The sequence below is a fragment of the Orcinus orca genome, chromosome 5 (assembly GCF_937001465.1).
Source record: "Orcinus orca chromosome 5, mOrcOrc1.1, whole genome shotgun sequence".
NCBI classification, from domain to species: Eukaryota; Metazoa; Chordata; class Mammalia; order Artiodactyla; family Delphinidae; genus Orcinus; species Orcinus orca.
The window spans coordinates 57055552-57062706 of NC_064563.1; the positions used below are offsets into that span (position 1 = coordinate 57055552).

The 7155-nt window shown below is 39.9% G+C and overlaps 1 long non-coding RNA gene across 2 annotated transcripts; it reads left to right on the forward strand.

Annotated features, from left to right (window-relative positions):
- The first annotated feature begins 3985 nt into the window (after nt 1–3985).
- Nucleotides 3986–6767, forward strand: LOC125964396 (uncharacterized). Of its 2 annotated transcripts, none has more exons than XR_007477383.1 (3): nt 3986–4175; nt 4479–4589; nt 6620–6767. It is a non-coding gene; the product is annotated as an uncharacterized LOC125964396 (long non-coding RNA). The 2 variants fall into 2 exon arrangements; XR_007477382.1 differs by having other exon boundaries at nt 3986–4147.
- The last annotated feature ends 388 nt before the right edge of the window (nt 6768–7155 follow it).

Sequence of the window (7155 nt, forward strand, 5' to 3'; positions counted from 1 at the left end):
TGGTGTAATGAACCAGCAGATTTTACATATCAAAGATAGGTTTATAAAATCACCAAGATCTCTTGTGTCTAGGTTAAAAAAAATTCATTAAGAAATTATTGGTAGGGGGCTTCCCTGGTGGCGCAGTGGTTGAGAGTCCGCCTGCCGAAGCAGGGGACACAGGTTCGTGTCCCGGTCTGGGAAGATTCCCACATGCCGGAGCCTGTGCTCTGCAACAGGAGTGGCCACATCAGTGAGAGGCCTGCGTACCGCAAAAAAAAAAAAAAAAAAAAAGAAAGAAATTATTGGTAGGAAAAGCAGAATCCCAAATACAGTAGTTCAAAACTATGTTCAAGTTTATATGTTACAATCAACATTATAAGGTAGATTAATATTTTAATCGCCATTACCAAAGAGGCATAAGAACTTAATTGGAGTAGATGGTCCAAGATTGTGCACTAAAGCTGCCAGCATAAGACCTCATTTTCAGAACAATTATTTTCCTTCACCAAAGAGAATCTCATGAGTTCATCTATTCAGCCAAGATAAATCAATTTTTTTCTCTTAATGTGTCCACGAACAACATCTACTTTCCATTATTTCTTGTGGTCACAAAAGCATTTCACTGAATATTTCTACAAATAGCTCTCACATGCCCATGCCTCCTTTGATGACTTTGCAATTCTAATAAAGTGATTAAAACTCCTTATCCCTGCTGTGGCCTCTGCTAAACAATGTGAAAATACCTCTCCTGCTGGGGTTATCCTGCCAGCAAAATTCAAATGACCCACCAACAAGTACATCTGTTGTAATTTGACTTTCTTTGCCCTTGTTACTTTTTTCTACTATTCTGTAAGATTTTGAATTTTCCCCTTGAAGCTCTAAATTCCTTTTTAATTATTTATTTGTGGAGAATCTCTTCTACAGATAAAATCAAGTTGATTAGTCTTCTAGTTTTCCTCTAACGGAATTTTAACAAGTCACTTGCTCTCTGAAACCTCACAGCTTCCTAATTAATAGGTGTTTGAACATGACAGGGTCATCCAATTTGTCTTAGGTATTCATTGTGTTCGATTATGGGTCCCAAATATCCTGATTAACACATGTACAGTTGTGATCTTGCTGGGGAAGAACATGGCAGTGAATCGGAAATACAAAGTCAATGAGATTTTGACAAGTAGTTTTGCTAAATACAGGAGGTAATTTAGAGTGGCAGAACATTTAGGCACAGACCATTAAATGTTTCATCAATATTCAAGAAATGTTAAAAACAAAACTGGCTTTGGGGACTTCCCTGGTGGCACAGTGGATAAGACTCCGCGCTCCCAATGCAGGGGGCCTGGGTTCAATCCCCGGTCAGGGAACTAGATCCCAAATGCATGCTGCAACTAAGAGTTCACATGCCACAACAAAGGAGCCCACATGTCACAACTAAGGAGCCTGCCTGCTGCAACTAAGACCTGGTGAAACCAAATAAATAAATTAAATAAATTTTTTTTAAAAAACTGGGTTTGGTGGAAGAATTTTTTTTTTTGGACTTTCTGATTTATACGTTTCACACTGATGAAAGAAAACTTGGTCCTTTGCTGAGTTTTCCTTTAGTCTCATGCTCTGGTAGCAGCACCTGCTCTTCCTTTGGGCAGAGAGCCCTTTCCCATTCACTCTATGGATCAGACAATGCTGAAACTATTGACTCCTGGATCCACTAGCAGCCCAGCCCTGGCTAACAGAGTCACATTACACTGACCACAGTGGGGAATGCATCACCACTGTGGGCCAAAGCAGTCTGGGGATTTTCATAAAACTGTTGGGAGAGATAAGCTGTTGTTTCCTCTGGGGTTTCCACATGGGTTAAAAAACCTCTGAAGCTACTATTGACCCAGTTTGCTCTTACATAGGAGAACTTGCCTGAAAATGGCAATAACCTAGGAGGAAGCAGGACTGAGAACAGACAGACGAGTGTGGCCATTTCATTGCTCCATCTTCTGGCACCCAGCCAGACCTGAAGTTATACCACCCGCAGCCTTTTCAATTACTTGAGCCAATCAATTCCCTATAACAGTTAAGCCCCTTTGGGCTGTGTTTTCAGACTTGCCACTGAAAGAATCTTGCTGCATAGAAAAGGTGTCTCTCACAAAAGTTAAATTAATCCAAGACTCTACCCTTTGAATTTAGTAAAAATGACATTATAAAGCTAATTTATTGACTTAATAATTTTTGAATGGAATACAATCAAACTCCTAAAATATACCTTTGGTGATTATTTTACAGTCATAACCATTACATCGTTTGAATTTTTCCAGTATTTAAAGGTACTTCAATGATATAATCTCATTAATTCTTACAATGTCCTTTTGAACTAGCCAGGGGACAGGTATGCTTATCTAATAATATAATAGTCCCGTTCTCTCTTGCACTTCATGACATATTTCAGTGAAGGCTGAATAACAAAGCACAAGGTCACCTATATAAGCACCTACAGAAAACAGTGATTACTTCCCTTATGATGTAGGTAGGATATCACTGTGGAAATCAGCATAAAGATTCCAGCACAAATTAATCACCTGTGAGGAACTGTGTGGCCAATAGAATTTTTAATAGTGTAGGTAGATGAATATAAAATTTACATGATGTATATTATATGCACTGTGTAGATATTTAATCAACACATTTTAATGAAAGTCCTTCTACTTGTACTTCATTATATGTATATTATATGTAAGATAATTACATAATTTATAAATACAATAATATGTTTATTAAATGGTTACTGTATGTATGTTCTTATAAAATGTATATTTAAAGTATATGAAAATATACTTTATTTGAAATATGCTGAAAGTAAATTTAAGTGTTCCCCATTATATTTTTCCTCACCATACAAAAAGTGTGCTTTTTTCCTCTCAAAAAACTAGCAGCTATTTTGACTCCTGAGTAAAGTAAGATTGGGGTAGAAGATATTCCCACATTGCTAAATATTTTTCTTATTAAGATTCAGATTATATTTTAATTTTTTAATAGAAAATTTCCTAAAATATATTACATGACCCTGACAATTTAATCTGCTCTTGATGACTGAGTGGCCTCCTCATAAGCATCCTTCTGGGTTATAAAATTTTAAGTGCTCTGGATCTATTAAAATATGTAGTGTGGTTTAAACACAAATGCTGTGCTTTATGAATTTATATGTCTGCTCTTAGTAATTTTCTATTTTTTTGAATTCTGTGGAATTTGTGTAGCTTGCAATAAAATCCTTTTTACTTTAGTGGATTTGAGTTTCTATTACTCATTAGATGTTTTAGGAGTGTTTACAGGAGGCATTTTAATACATAGCCTTAAAAAAACAGCTATATAACCCAGCAATTCTACTCCTGGATATAATCCAACATAAGACACATACAAAAATGTTCAGAGAAGCACTATTCACAGTAGCCAAACCTGGAGATAAAGCTAATGTCTATCAAAAGTAGAACTGATTCCTAAATTTTAGAATATTTGTTTCAGGAAAATGGGGCAAGAGAGAATGATCATGTCCCAGGTCTCGGGCGAGTTCCTGGGACAGGCCACCAAGTAAGATTTGTTGGCTTCGTGCAGGAAAGAATTCAAGAGCGAGCCATAGTAAAGTGAAAGCAGGTTTATTGAGAAAGGTACACATTCCATAGGCAGAATGGAGTCCATCTCAGAAGGTGACAGTGGCCCAGGGCTGTGGAGGTGGTTAGTTTTTATGGGCTGGGTAATTTCATAGGCTAAATAGTGGGAGGATTATTCCAACTATTTTGGGGAACGGGTGGGGATTTCCAGGAAGAAGGCCACCGCCCATTCTTTGGCCTTTTATGGTCAGCTTCAGAACTGTCATGGTGCCTGTGGGTGTGTCACTTAGCATATGCTAATGTGTTACAGTGAGCTCATAAGGAGGCTCAAGGTCTACTGGGAATCAAATCTTCTGCCATCTTGGGCCTCATCAGTTCTAACCAGTTTTTGTCGTATCCAGTTTTTCTCAACAGCTGTGTCATTCTTTAAGGGTTGAGCCCTGCCCCCGTCCTTTCCTGTCACCTATTCATACAATGAAATATTGCATAGCCATGAGAATAGATAACTTCACAGAATAATATGCATGAAATTCCCAAGCAAAAAATCTCATCAGTGAAGCTGGATACAAGAGAGCTTGGTATGAGGAGGTTCTGGAAGGGAACAAGGTGGGGAAGGCTGGGGTTCTGGGTGTCACTAATATTCTGTTCCTTGATCTTGGTCCTGGCTCCACAAGCATGAATACTTTCTGAAAAGTCATTGAGCTATGCTGTGGTTTGTGCATGTTTCTGCATGTACTTTATAGCTCAGCAAAAGTTTACTCAAAAAAGAAGATAAAAATTAATTATGATATATGCCTTTCTATTTATATTGAACACCACTTTCAAAGCCCATGTATTATCTCATTTTATTCATCCATTTCATAACTGTTCATTTGTCTGTTTGCATATGTATTTCCTGTCATGTTCCAGGTAACAGGCAAGGGGCTGGAGATGCTGCACAGATTAAGAGACCTAATCCCCACTTGCATGGAGTTTACACCCACGTCCCCCCATAACATTCCTGTGAAGTAGGTAGAGAAGGTATGGTCTTTTGAGTTTTTGTTTGTTTATGTGGTAGGATTACATTTTTGATAGAAAACAGTTTTGTTTGTTTATGTGTTTGTTTACATGTTTGTTTGTTTCATTGGGAGATAATTAAGCATGCTTATGTGCTTCACAGAAGAACCCATTTGAGAGGTAACAGATGCAGGATGTGAGAAGGAAGGAAGAAATTTTTAAAGTGAGACCCCTAAGAAGGACACAGGAAAGGACCCCAGAAGCAGGAGAAAGGAAAGAAAACTGCAAACTGGGAATTATCAGGGGTCATGTGCTGTTTGCTAGCAGAGCATGGACTTGAAGGAACCTGGCACCTCAGCCACATCCAACCAAATTTCTCTTCATCGTTGCCATTTCTAGGATGCCAACAAATCTCATTTATAGACATGTGCTTGCATGCATGCACACGCATATATACTCTAAACAATAAGCCTGCTTCCTATGTACATAGTTCACCATCATCTGCTGGTGATGTGTTGTATTCCCTTCAAAAAAAGGAGGCCTGCAGGCCAAGTTTCATGGCTTAAAACTGGTGGAGGTCTTTGCTTTCTCTGGCAGCGGAGAGAACTAGAATGGAAAGGAGGGAAATATGACAAGTGTGAAGGGTCAGAAAATAGAATAATGACACTAATGAAAAATATGGGAGAAACTCCTCTTTGGAAGTTATTGATTTGCGGAGTGAATTTGTAAATACCTTGGGATTTGTCATCAAAATGCTTTCTAGGAAAGCAAAGACCTGAGCAAGAGGCAATGCTGTGTGCCTTGAGCCCTGGGGAGAAAGTTCCTTTATGTGTTATTCCAGTTTCTGCAAGCAGCAGACAGGGAGACGGAGTTAAATGTGGAAAAGATTGACAAGGATGAGTGCCTATGAGGGAAAGTGAGGAGGAAGCTAGGGAAGCTTGGAGGAGCCACAAGACTAAATGTAAGCCTGGTTCTTACAAAAGACAGAGAAGGAATGAAGTTCGGATAGAAGAATCTTAGACTAGGGTGCACTTCTAAAATAATCCAGCAATGTCAAGGGGAGTCCTCAAAGCAAAGTTGTCCATCAGACAAGTCCCACATCCCACAAGACTGGGCCTGCCTTAGTATTCCTGCTGCACTCAGTCACCGGCTGGGAGCAGCCCCCAGAAAGTGCTGTGTTGTCATGAATGTGTTGTTGAATTTCAGAGCACAGCAGCTAGGGCCATACAGGAATTATATTCTCCCCAGTTAGAGATCCTAGAGAGGCATTTTTGTGGCCACCACACCTTGTATGTTTTGAAGGATAAAAATGGGACAATACTCATTTGGAGGATAAGAGAATCTGGGGATTTTTTAATATTGTGAATCTTCCTCCGGACTCTGCAGATGTGATGCTTGCAGATATATATTGCCATTTTAGAGAGTGCAGGCGTTACAATTGTCTCTGATAGGTAACATCAAGCAATGGCTTGAATCAAGTGCGGAAGTAATCCACTTTAATGCCTGCAGGAGAACATTCTAGGCAGAGGGATCAGTAAATGCAGAGGTTATGAGGAGGGAATATGCATGTCTTGCTCGAGGAAGAACAAGGAAGCTAGTTGAGAAAATAAGAGGGAGAGTAGAAGCCTACTGTAGAGTGACCAAGATGCAGTGTAAAAACAAACAAGGTCAGGGAGTTAGTTGGGGACCAGATCATATAAGCCTTGGATGTCATGGGGAAAGCTGCAGCTTCACTCTAACATGGGAAGTCCCTGTAAGCTCAGGGTAGAGAATCAATGTTATTAAAGGGATCACTCTGGTGCCTGTGTGAAGGATCAACTATAAGTAGAAAAAGATTCCGAAAGTCATGTTTTCTCAACTTCTCTGGATTTATCTACATATATCAATTATTGTCTCAATCCTTATGTACTGCCTTTTTCATGGGCTTCTTTCCAATAGGCGAACATTCAAATGGAGTAACTGAAACACGTAAGAAAGGGATTGCATATGAGAATAGGGGAAGGGTAAAGGGAAACCAACAAAAGAAAGTGATGTTCTCTGGTTCCCACCCACAGGCCTGAAGGGGGAAGAGGAAGGAGCAGTTACCAGAAGGTGGGGAGAGAACCATTGCTGTGGGAGAGTATCACCAGACAAAAGCTGTGGAGCACTTAGCCACTGCTAACCCATGACACCAGCAGGGAGGAAGGCTGGGCAATAAATACCTTGATCTCACTTTTGGACAATGCTTCCACATCTGCTGGTGCCTCCCACTGACCAAAACTCACCAACAGTCAGAGTGCACGAGCGCTCATAATGCGATTCATACAGGTCGACTTCCTGATAGAGTCGGAGAAGGGTGCTGAGTGGGTCTGTAGGCACATTCAGCAATTGGTCACTACAGATATGCAAAGTATTTATCTTTTTTAAGAAGTTATGTTTGCTCCTTAAGTTCTACGTGCCTCAATTATCCTGTCGCTCTCATCTCCTTCCAAGAGAAGCTTCTTGAATCTACTTACTGTCACCATCTTTTGAATTCATTCCTCTGCCCACTTCCCTCTGGCTTCCACTCACTCCCATCACTCACTTGAAAGGGATCCTCCCAGCATCATCA